Source organism: Leucoraja erinacea, chromosome 7 (assembly GCF_028641065.1).
Source record: "Leucoraja erinacea ecotype New England chromosome 7, Leri_hhj_1, whole genome shotgun sequence".
Lineage (NCBI taxonomy): Eukaryota > Metazoa > Chordata > Chondrichthyes > Rajiformes > Rajidae > Leucoraja > Leucoraja erinaceus.
In genome coordinates this window covers 57764762-57778104 of record NC_073383.1, presented here as the reverse complement: position 1 = coordinate 57778104, position 13343 = coordinate 57764762, and positions in this window count along the sequence as shown.

Genomic DNA, 13343 nt, shown 5'->3' with positions numbered 1-13343 from the left:
AATTATGGCTGATCTATCCCTCCCTCCGAACTCCATTCTCCTGCCTTCTCCCCATTTCTCCTGACACCCATACTAATCAAGAATCCATCTATCTCTGCCTTAAAAATATCAATTGACGGCCTCCACTGCCTTCTGTGGCAATTATTTCCACAGATTCACACCCTTTGACTAAAGAAATTCCTCCTCATCTCCTTCCTAAAGGAGCATCATTTAATTCTGCAGCTATGACCTCTAAAACTCCTACTAATGGAACCATCCTCTCCACATCTTGTCTACCCTGTAGCCTGCCACAGTTTGTAATTCAGTAACTGATTTTGAACATAATACTAAAAATTGATATTAACGTGTTATACAAGAATTTGTAAAAAAAAATAGATGGAAAAGATTGCAGTACTGATTCCAATTGAACCTAATAACCACATTCTGCCATTCAAGTACCTAAAATTATTATTATTTTTGCTCTCTATCTTCAGCCGGTCATATATCTATCTATCTATCCATGCAGTTACCTTTCATTTAATACTATTTGTCAAAACAGAGTAATTTCAAATCTCTCTGAAACTTTATATGTACAGCATCCATATCACGTGCATTTTCTATCATTTTTTTATTTTCTCAAAAAGAAAATCAATTAGTTGTGAACAGATTCTTCTATACAAATTCATATTGACTTTATATATTCATGTTGGCTCTCCCTAATACCTTTCTAATTGTACAATTTAATTTTATGGTATGGAACTGGGACAGCTATTTTTTTCTGGAGCCCATGTTGGGGCAAGCAACATAGCAAATGTTCTGACCTCAAGTTCAAAGACTCCCACCAATTTCGTGTTGGCAAGATTTTAATGTTGTGGCCATTTGATTGATTTGTGCTGATTCTGTAAATTGCAACAGGAAATTGGAATGCTGCCATAGCTTCTAACCAATTACACTTAACGAGGTATGTGCATCTTGAATAAAGTCTGTAAAGCATTAACTGAGTCAACTGCCACGTTGAAAGACTGGTGTTGGTTGGCAAAGGGCTTGATGTGTTTTTTTTGCCAAGCTTGTCTCATCTGGACGACACCAACTGGCCAATAAGAAGGGAAGGAAGGAACCTGGCCCTGTAAGAAGAAGAATGAATCACTCTAAGAAATGAAGCAATGTATGGTTTCTAATATCGTTTATATAGAAAGAAGGAGTTATAAAATGGCAGCTGTGGTTACAGCTTCCTGCAGTTGTTCACAGAGCATTCCTGTGCAAAAACATTATTTATGAATTAACTGGTGAAGAAATCATATGTGAGAAATCTTTATCCAAGGTGTAGCCATGGGCACCAGCTATTCTTACTTTTGGGATTTGGGTATTGCTGGTGAGGCCTGCAATTATTGGCCATTCCAATGCCCTTGAGAAGGTTATTGCAAACCACCTGCATGAATCACTGCAGTCCTTCTGCTAAAGGGTCTATCATAGTGCTGTTGAGAGGGAGTTTTCAGATTTAAAACAAAGCAATGGAGAATGGTGATATATTTCCATCTCAGAATGCTGTGTGATTTGGAGGGGTATCTGCAGGTAGTGGTGTACCCATGCACCTGATGCCCTTGTCCCTTTTGGTGGTAGAAATGCTGTTGGAGTGGACTGAGCAAGTAACCAACCGATCCTAGTGATGAATTGAATGAGAATTGAATTAATGGTTTTGGTGGTTCATGGGATGCCAATGAAGCAGACTGCTTTGCCCTGGATGGTGTTAAGCTTCTTGAGAATTGCAGTGCTGCACCCACAGAGTGATAAGGCCTTACGGCTATATAGCATGGAAATATACCCTTCGGCCGAATTTACCTATAGCCTAGATATTCATTCAGGTCTAATCCCTTTTGCCTGCATTTGGCCTGTATCCTTCCACCCCTTCTTATTCATATGTGTAGGAAGGAACTGCAGATGCTGGTTTAAACCCAAGATAGATATAAAAAGCTGGAGTAACATCTTCTGTGAGATATCTTATATGTGCATTTGCTTTTTCAAGCTTCTTGAGAATAATTGTGTATTCCTCATGCCATAAAGTTACCAAGATATTTCTGTCAAATATCAAAACTTTCCTCTCAAAAGTCTTACTTTTGGAATTTTGGGTATTGCGGGTCAGGCAGCATCTTTGGAGAAAAATGATCCAATTGGGTGGAGACCCTTCTTCTGAAATGCCTTCTTGAAGGTTAGGATGGCCGGCAGGTTGTTATTCTTCACCTCCTCAATGATTCTTCCGAAGGCAAGGATCTGTGTGACTGTGTTCCTCTGCTCTCTGTTTCTCCAGAGATGCTGTCTGACCCACTGAGTTATTCCAGCTTTTTGTGTCTATCTTCCTATCCATATATCTGTCCAAATGTCTTTTGAAAGTTGGCTTGGTATCCATTTCTGTTGCTTCCTTTGGCAGCTCATTCCAGATGCAGACTACCCTCTGATTGAAAGAGTTGCCCCAGACGTCCATCCTAAATCTCTCCTCTATCACCTTAAACCTATGCTCTAGTTGTAGACCATGTCTTGGATAATGTCTACAACCGCTTGATTCTCAACCGGATTAGGGCTACTATCGACTCAAAGCTACGTTACAATCAGAACGGCTTCAGAGAGAAGAGGAACATGGTCATACAGATCCTTGCCCTCTGAAGAATCATTGAGGAGATGAAGAATAACAACCTGCTGGTCATCCTAACCTTCATAGACTTCACGAAGGCATTTGACTCGATTCATCGATGCAAAATGATGAGGACTTTGAAGGCTTAGTATCCCTCCTCGTCTCCTGAGAGCCATTGAGGATATATACTTGGGTAACACGGAGAAGGTTGTCACCCCGGATGGTGAGAGTAAAGTGTTCAAGATCCTCGCGAGGGTCTTACAGGGAGACACGCTGTCACCCTTTCTCTTCGTCATTGTCCTTGATTATGCCATGAGGCAGGGGCTCAAGGAACACGAGGTCCTTGGCTTTACAATAGCCCCAAGGTGTTCGAGAAGAATCGGATCAGTCAACTTGCCAGACCTCAACTTTGCTGATGACATCATAGAAACATAGACATAGAAACATAGAAAATAGGTGCAGGAGGAGGGCATTCGGCCCTTCGAGCCAGCACTGCCATTCATTGTGATCGTGGCTGATCGTCCCCTATCAATAACCCGTGCTGGCCTTCTCCCCATATCCCTTGACTCCACTAGCCCCTAGAACTCTCACTTAAATCCATCCAGTGACTTGGCCTCCACTGCCCTCTGTGGCAGGGAATTCCATAAATTCACAACTCTCTGGGTGAAAAAGTTTTTTCTCACCTCAGTCGTAAATGACCTCCCGTTTATTCTAAAACCCCATCGTCCTGCTGTCAGACCAGATTAGGGAGGTACAAGAGCTGCTCAGCAGGGTCAAGACGGAGTGCAAGAAAGTGGGCCTCCACCTCAATGCCAAGAAGACATGGAGTTCAACATTGGTGACCATGAGCCTCTCAAGACCAGTGGCGGTGCATCTCTCAAGAAAGTGGAGGAATTCAAGTACCTGGGAGCGAGGATGCAGATCTCGGAGAATGACATCAAGGTCTGGAAAGTGCTCGCATGGAAAGCCCTCAATAACATGGGGGAAATCCGAATGTCTCGGATGTCTAATGGCCCCGTCTCACGGTGCAAGTCCACCCAAGAGTGATCCCGAGTGAAAAAAAAAATCAAACTGGTGGTTGTCTACGAGATTCCAAGTTTATGCTTACGAGTTTAAACGAGTTCCCACATGTATGTCTAAGTTTGCCGTTTCCCTCTCATTTCAGTAAGTTACCAAGTTCCTCTCCTGAGTTACTCTTGGGCCAAAAACGACTACCGACGTGTGGAAAAATCATCACATGGTAAAAATGATGTCATGCAGTTTTCTTTTCACTATAAAAAGACCCAGCCTGAAGAACGATCTCGACCCAAAACATCACCTGTTTCTTTTCTCCAGAGATGCTGCCTGACCAGCTGAGTTAGTCCATCATTTTGTGTCTATCTTTGGTTTAAACTAGTATCTGCAATTCCTTCCTTCAAACTTTTAGAGCAGTTTGTTTCAAGAAACAATCCTTCCAAAATTGCATTCAAAAGTCCATTTGAACTGCATTTGTTCAAGGTCTGGCATCAGTCATTGAAAGGCATAGGCTGTTTTGTGTCGGGAGAAACTGCAGATGCTGGTTTACACCGAGGATAGACACAAAATGCTGGAGTAACTCAGCGGGACAATCAGCATTTCTGGAGAGAAGGAATGGGTGACGTTTCTGGTCGAGTCCCTTCTTCAGACTGAAAAAACGTTTCGACCCTTCTCTCCAGAGATGCTGCCGGCTTGGCTGAGTTATTCCAACTTTTTGTGTCTAGTAAGATTGTTTTATTCCCTTAATTTATCTCTCATCAAAACGTTGGTAAACTTCTAACAAAAAGATTAGGTAAATTGAACAATAACATTATTTTTTTTCCCCCAACAGCAAGGTCCGTGGACTAGAAGGATAGCAGTGTGTGTCTCTTTGCTCTCCCAGTATGTCCGTCAGAGCAATTATATAGTGAGGGGGAGCACAGGTTAAAGTTAACTTGGATGACTTGCAGCCTGGTTGCACTTTGAGGCAGTGGGCAGAAACTGATTCTACAGCTGATGATGAAGTGGGAGATACACTATATTGACCCTCGAGAGGGAGCGAGCTCTGTGATTATAATTGACGCACAGATGGAAGAGATATCCTCTCTCTACAGGGGACCTGAAGGCATTTCACATACAAACTCAGAGGTTAATGCAGATACAAGGAACTGTTCTATCTTCTACGTTAACGGTCCCGACCCAAAACGTCATCCGTCTATCTATGTTCTCCGGAGATGCTGCTGCCTGAACTGCTGAGTTACTCCAGCACTGTGTCTTTTTAAGTAAAGCAGCATCTACAGTTCCTAAGCCACAAGGTACTGGTGTAGCTCAGCGGGTCAGGCAGCAGTATCTCTGGAGAATGTGGAAAGTGACGTTTTGGGTCAAACAGTCCTGAGTGGGCCCTTCTGAAGAAGGGTCTCGACCCAAAATGTCGCGTACCCATGCTCTCCAGAGATGCTGCCTGACCAGCTGAGTTGCTCCAGTACCATGTTATCAGTAAAAGGTTCTTGTCATTCAGGGCTCACCCACTTTGTAATGCAATTTTTGGTAGAATATAGAACATAATCTATAAATATTATTCATAGAAGCCGTGCAATAATTCCATGCTGAAATAAAATTGAAAGCCAAGCTCACCAATTCCCTCTCAATAAACGTTATTCCCTTTATCCTGTATCCGTACATTCTGGGCGGCTCAGTTGTAATCATGTATAGTATTTCCGTTGACTGGATAGCACGCAACAAAAAGGTTTTCACTGTACACTAACTAAACTAAAATAAACAAAAGATAGATGCAAAGTGCTGGAGTAATTCAGCAGGTTAGGCAGCATCTCTGGAGAAAAGCAATAGGTGTTGTTTTGGGTTGAGACACCTTCATCAGACCTAAAACCATCACCTGTTCCTTTTGCCCAGAGATGCTGCCTGGCCTGCTGAGTTACTCCAGCATTTTGTGTGTATCTTCAGTGTAAACGGGTACATGCAGTTCATTTTGACACTCCTTAAACTAAACAAATTTGCTCACATTTCTTTCTATGAACCTGAATTTTTGAAAAGAGTATCTGAGGTTTTTAGCTCGGGGCAGAAGATTGCATCTGCAAAGAGACTTGCCCTCATACATCTTGGACTGGTAGCTGAATCCCCCCCCCCCCCCCTTCCTTTTTAGTCTGTATTTCTTGACTGCCGACCTCTGCAAATTCTAGCCAGTTCACAGGCAAGGAAACAAAGCAAAACAGAGACCCAGGGGAGTGTGAAGACCGTCACAGACTCTGCCCATTACAAAAGCAAATAAGTTTTTCTCTTGAGGTTTAGTTTAATTTAGTATAGAGTTACAGGGCGGAAGCAGGTCTTTTGGCCCAGCAAGTCCGTGCCGTCCAGCGATCCCCACACACTAACACTATCCTACACATGCTAGTGACAATTTACAATTACACTAAGCCAATTAACCTAGACATCTGTATGTCTTTGGAGTGTGGTTTATGCTCCTTCACTGAAAAATTTCCATTAAAATCTAACTAATCTTCAACATTTCACTTCTGGCACTCAGGCCAAACAAACGAGTTACTCACGAGTCACTTCGGTAAACTCATGGGCTACTACGGTATTACAACGAGTTTAAAAGTTTCACATTTTTCCTTCAAGAATAAATTTGACTCGTGGAAATCTTTCAACATGATGAAAAATTTTCACGAGTTAACAAGTACCTGCCGTTAGCGTTATGAGTCACTAAGTTACGTCCATGAGTTCCGACGTTCCCGCTAAGGTAATTCTAAGTGATTACCACGAGTTTGATATGTTTTTAACTCGTGATCACTCGTGGGTGGACTCGCACCGTAAGACAGGGGTTTAAGAGTCTCAAACTGAGATTCTTCCATGCAACAATAGAGACCATATTATTGTACGAGTGTGAGGCATGGACTCTCACTCGAGCACTGTACGTCACCTGATGGTGCTTACACCCGAATGCTCAGAAAAATTCAAAATGTCACTTGGAGGGACCACATCACCAATGCCCAGCTCTATGAGGAGATTCCACCTCTGACCGAGAAGATCAGGTCGAGAACGATGAGGCTCGCTGGTCACTGCCACCACCACCCAGACATGCCACCAAACAAGGTTGTGCTGTGGGAACCACCCATGACCTGACCTGGGACGGCCAATCAAGATGATTCTGAAGACGTTGATGGAAGACGCATGTGTAGAGACAAAAGAGGAGCTTGCCAGCTGCATTGAGGACAGAGATGTGGTGCGTCCGCCACCGTGCCCATTGGTTGTAGTTCGAATAGTCCATTACAAGGGTGTGAGGAGTCTTTATAGATGCTGACGGCCTTCCTGAGGCACCGTGTGTGGTAGATGCCCTCCAAGGCTGGAGCTGTGTCCCGATAATCTTCTGTGCTCTGTGGACGACGCGCTGAAGAGCTCTCCTCTCCGCATCCGTGCAGCTGAGATACCACACAGAGATGCCATACGTTAATATGCTCTCTGTGGTGCAGCGGTAGAAGGTTGTCGGCAGCTGTTGGGGCAGACCAGTCTTTTTTAATGTCCGCAGGAAGAACAGTCGTTGCTGTGCCTTCTTGACCAGCGCAGCGGTGTTGGTGGACCATGTCAGGTCCTCTGAAATGTGAGCGCCCAGAAACTTAAAGCTGGACACCCTCTCCAATAATGCTGCAGTTAATTTTTTTTTACTAGCAGCAGCATAACTGGCCCTATACACAATACTCATAGATAACATATAAGACTCAAAAAAATCAATAAATGTATAATTCCAGTGCAAAATAACCCGGTCCTTCGTGCAACTGAGGATAATCCATAATTCATAAGTTTAGTTAGTATTTTGCAGTGTTCATGAGCCTGATGCTTGTTGGGATAAAGTAGCAATGTTACAAAATTTTGAGATTTTAAAAATCACGTCTGCAATTTTTCCCATCAGATAAAGCATAAAAATAAGTTTAATTTGACACCTAATTCACTTTCATATCTCAAGTATTTAAAAAGTTAAGGCCATTTTCATACTCGGAAATTAGCATCTTGTTCCCTATTGATTTTCTATGGAGATAACAAAAAAGCTGTGATCGTGGACAGTCAAAAGCCCATAACTTTCTTAAAAATTAAGAGAACTGAATGAAATTTTCAGTTATCATAGATTGAAGCATGCTGAAACAAATATAAAATAATCTTACTTGGATGACCTGAAATTAAAGCATATAATTAGTTAGTTACCTAATTGTAGCTAATTACAAACTTCAATTGCTAGATCTAAACATCTATCCATTTCCTAATAAATGATTAACATTTTTAAATAGCCTAAGTGTCCAAATAATATTCACAAATAATTCACAATAAAACATGATTTTAAAATCTCATTTACATTAATTTATATGCCAAATGGAAGGAATTTAGTGTTCAATTGCTGTAAATTAATGTCCATTTAAATTGGCTTTCTAGTGAGATCCTGTGAATGCGCTTGTTTAGAATGTTCACATTGCGGTAGATTTGTGCCCTCAAATGCCCAGAAAAATACTGTGGGATATAATGGGCCCAAAATTAGCTACTCGCAACATTAAACTTTGTATAAAGGGATCATAATGTAAAAATAAACAGCCTACCTTTTGTTGTCCCCTGTATAAGATCCGGCCTGTTGTCGGCGGTCGGGGGTTTAGAGGTTAATTTTTAACCTACTATAACAAGTAAGGAAAGCCCATAAAACTAGTAATAGCTCACGCGAGGGAATCTTCCAGCGATTTTTCGTTAATAATTAACTAGGCTGAAAAACCGCGATTTGAACAGCCTAGGGATAATCGCGTTTTAAACCCGTCCCCCTCTAAACGGCACCAAAATCGCGCACACGGGCTGGGACAGATTTTCAGCGACGCTTCAGGGAGGCTTTGCAACATACCCAGATAAAGCTGTTCTTGAACCTGGTGGTCACGGTTTTCAAACACCAATGCCTTCTTCCTAATGGTAGGAGTGAGTTGAAAGTGAGGCAAGGGTAGTGTGGGTCTTTGATGATGCTGGCTGCCCTTTTAAGACAGCACCTTTATAAATACCTTTGATGGTGGGGAGGTCAGTACCGTGATGGGCTGGGGGGGGGGGGGGGGGGGGGGGGGGGGGTGTCTCTGTAGATGGAGATTGGGGTGTATTCTCCATTATGTGACCTCCTGAAGTCAATAATCAGCTCCTTGGTCTTGGAGGTGTTTAGTGACAAGTTGTTATGTGCGCACCAGTCTGCCAGGTTCTGCACCTCCACTCTGTATTTTGTTTCCTCACCGTTGGTGATTTTAACCTTACAATTCCTTAGTTCTATCCATCTTTGGGATGTGAGAGGAAACCTAAAGGAATCCACGTGGTCACAGGAAGAATGTGCAAACTCCACTCAAACAGCACCCAAATTCAGGCTTAAACCTGGGTCTCTGGTGCTGTGAGGCATCAGGTCTATCTGCTGTGCTGCCCTCGAAAGCCCATCAACACCTCTACTTCCTTATAGGCCTTTTTCACGGGGCGACTTGACGCAAGATGTAGCCAGAGTGAAGTGGTCGTGGTCTAGCACAATATCACACGATATAACGGGGGGTAGACAAAGAGTTCCCACGGTACTCGGCATTTCTGTTATTTGTGCGAGTGACTTGTCCGTCTCCTGAGCTTTCCTGGTAAATCTTGAATGACATTGTAAACTGTCAAGTGTAATTAAATCATCACGTGGCACAAATGATGTCACTTTTTTTTTTCACACACTATAAATATCCTCCCTTGGTTGAATTGGTATATACACACAAAGCAGAGTTTTACTGTGTATGTGGGAGACACAGATGGAGTGAGCACAGTTACTCGGTCTTTACTGTGTGTGGGAGAGGGGGAGAAATAGACGTACACTCACAGAGGCAGAGTCTCTCAGCCTGTGTGAGAGGGAGGGAGGGAGAGAGAGAGGCGCACACAAGGTGGATGTGAAATCTCACCTCCCTGTTTCAGTGACAGACACCCGCCGCCAGTAAATGAAGACACCCCCATCTGTGTCCCCCTCCTCTCCCTCGACTCCCCCACCTTTCCCTCCCAACTCCAGTCCCGTCCCGACCCCCTGGGAAACTGAAGGGAGCAACAATTAACTGCTGCCTTCCCGCTGAGTTAAAGAGTTCCCACGGTAGTAAGACGATGTTAATTGCGCCCAAGTTTAAATTTCCAACATGTGTTTCAGAGTAAATCAAAAACTGTCTGAATCAGCAAGTTAGACACAAAATGCTGGAGTAACTCAGCGGGCCAAGCAGCATCTCTGGAGAAAAGGAATAGATTCCATTTTTGGTCGGGACCCTTCTTCGGGATGATTGTAGGGGGGAACTGGAAGCAAGAAAAGACCGGGACAAATCAGGGCCAACAACAGATGACCTCAGCAGGGTATTTTGAAGAGGGGTCCCGACCCGAAATGTCGCCTAACCCTTTCCTCCAGAGATTTAATCCTGACCCACTGAATCACTCCAGCACTTCATGTCTATATTTGGTTCCCTGATAGGCCAATTGTTGGCTAGGGATAGTGTGATCCCAAGAGGGAACCAGCGTTGCAAACCTTGGACTGGTTAACCAACATTTACTGCATGGGGGAGGGGGGGCAGGAGGGGGTGGGCGGGGGAGAGAGAGAGAGTGTAAGTTACCTAAAATTAAATAATTCAATGTTCATAGTGAACACGGACACAAAATGTTGGTGTAACTTAGCAGGTAAGTCAGATCTGGGAAGAAAAACATAAAAAGCTGGAGTAAGTCAGTGTGTCAGGCAGCATCTCTGGAGAAAAAGTATAGGTGGCGATTCGAATCGGAACCCTTCTTCAGACATCCTAATCGGAATTGAGTCTGAAGATGTGTCTCGTCCCGAAACATCACCTATTTTTCTCCAGAGATGCTGCTTGACTCGCTGAGTTACTCCAGCTTTTTGTGTCTGTCTTCGTTTTAAACCAGCATGTGCAGTTCACTCCTTTACACGGGTCTCTGGAGAACATTGATTGGTAGCGTTCCGGACCCTGCTTCGGAAAGGCATCGATCGCTGGTCGGCGAGGACTCCGAGCTGTATCTCTCAAAGAAGTACATGTGAAAAATTTCTCACGGACCATAAAAATGCGGGACCTTTCAGTAAAGTCCCTTTTAAAGATTATAGTTATTTTCTTGAATCTCATTAACATAACTCATGAATAAGTTGATGTCCATATGCGGATGCAAATCTTTATTTTTTAAATTCAATCCCACAGAAGACAATTTTTACTCACCTTCTGTCCCCTCTGTCCAGCTTCCGGGTTCACCGTTCGCAGGAGTTCCCACGGTACACGCAAGAGTCAGTACGGATATCGCACTGGCCACTACGTGCATATAATGTTGCAATGTTCAACCACAAGTGTACAAGTCACTCTTGGAGAAATTCAAGCTTGTTTGAATTTTCTCCCGAGTCACCAAGTTACACGAGTACCTGCCGTTAGCGCCACGGTGGTCCATGGTGGTCCACGAATGCCGTACGGTTATCGCAAGAGGTTCCCACGATGTTCAACTTTGGTTAACTCTTGCGTCAAGTCGCCCCGTGAAAAAGGGGTTTAAGGAGATTGGGAAGATTATGTAAATCCATGAATACACTGTCTACAGGTGTACGGTAGAAAGTATATTGACTGGTTGCATCGCAGCCTGGTTCAACAACTTGAACGTCCACAAACAAAAGAGATAACAACCCTGGACACCCCCCCCCCCCCCCCCCCAGCTCATCACGGTACTGACCTCCCCACCATCAAAGGTATTTATAAAGGTGCTGTCTTAAAAGGGCAGCCAGCATCATCAAAGACCCACATCACCCTTGCCTCACTTTCAACTCACTCCTACCATTAGGAAGAAGGTATTGGAGTTTGAAAACCGTGACCACCAGGTTCAAGAACAGCTTTATCCCAACAAGCATCGGGCTCATGAACACTGCAAAATACTAACTAAACTTATGAATTATGGATTGTCCTCAGTTGCACGAAGGACTTCGGTTTATTTTGCACTGGAGTTATACATTTATTGATTTTTTTGTGTGTTATATGTTATCTATGAGTATTGTGTATAGGGCCAGTTATGCTGCTGCTAGTAAAAAAAAATTAACTGCAGCATTATTGGTACATATGACAATTAAACACTCTTGACTGGTGACTCGTATGTAGTTTCATTCTAATTATTTTCACCCTCACCCTTTTGTCCTTACTTTCAGGTCAGCGTCTCAGATTTGCTTGACTATGAGCTCCACAGCCTTGTTTTGCACAGTTGCCCTGCATATCTTTATCACTTTTCATTCCTAATTATCCTGATTGTGAGTGTATAATTCCTGTGTTCAGTGGGTTTTTACTGCCTGGTGAAGTCCACTGCAGAGTGCATGGACTTATACACATGAGGAGCTCAAACAAGTGTGTAGTTTATTTAAGGACTCCTTGCAGATTCCATTTGGAATGGCATATAAAAGATTATTACAGCCCAGAGAACCCAGAGACTTCATAAAACACAATTCCATGGAGCAACACTCTTAATGTAATTATGTTTGCTCATAACCAGGATAAATAAACCACAATTTTCAATGGTCGTTACTTTTACTGGTGGGCAATTTCCTCTGTTATTTCAACATAAACAGGATAAACAGAAAGGCTTTGCTACAAAAGTGAGTATGATTGTGGAAGCCCAGAGAGAAACTTCATTCGCGTTCTTAGAAAATTTGTTTTATACAATTGCTGGAGAAAATCTTTTCTTTAATGTTTGAAACATCCAACGCATAATGACAGAGGGCACCTTCTCATTTCAATATCTTTAAAGTACAGTAACCAGAGGCAATCCTCTTGCTAATATGTGCATTTCTCAGAATCTTTTGAGCAAAGCACTGAAATTGTTTTTAAAAATCAACAAAGTTTCACGTGAGAGTACCTTGAATATGTCTAAATATTGTCTGGAATTATTATGTATGTAATTGAGAATAACAAAGAAATTAAAAAAAAAAACCTTTTAGCTTTTTCTAGATATTTATGTAAAAATGATCCAGTTTTGAATATTTGAATGCAAGCAGCAGAATTACAAACAATAACAATAATGTTTATTCTTTCTGATGATTTCATGAGATCTGTGATTATACAGCAGAAATATTTGAACCAGCTGCTACCATATTTGATTACCCATTGGCAATTTTTTTAACCATACTTCATAGCTCATATCATTAAGGAACCAAAATGAACATTGGCGGCTTATCTGTTGATGCATGGAAGAATAAATACATAATTATACAGCAATGTATATTTTAATCTCATCATACTGTAGTTATTCGATTCTCTTAGAGCTGCATATTCATGGAGCATGGCCAATGGAATCATCAAACATCAACAAATAACACATTTGTTTTTATAAAATCCAGCAATATTTTTTGATGTTCCATTTTATATGCAGAAATGTGTTCATGTCAGATTATTACAATGATTTCATGATTTTTGGGGACATAAAAATATTGCAGTTGCTGGAATCAGGAGCAAAAATCCAAGCTGCTGGGGAAACTCAGTGGTTCAAGCAGCATATGTGGAGGCTAAGGGATGGTCAACATTTTGGGTTGAGACCCTATATCAGGACTGAAAATGGAGAGGGAAGGTACCCTACATAAGGAAATGCAGCAGGAAGAACAGAGAGGGTGGGGTGAGACAAGGGTGTTGAGTACAAGATGATGGCCAGACGAAGACAGGTGGGGAAGGTGATGAGGAAGTTTCAAGATTTATCCTAATGG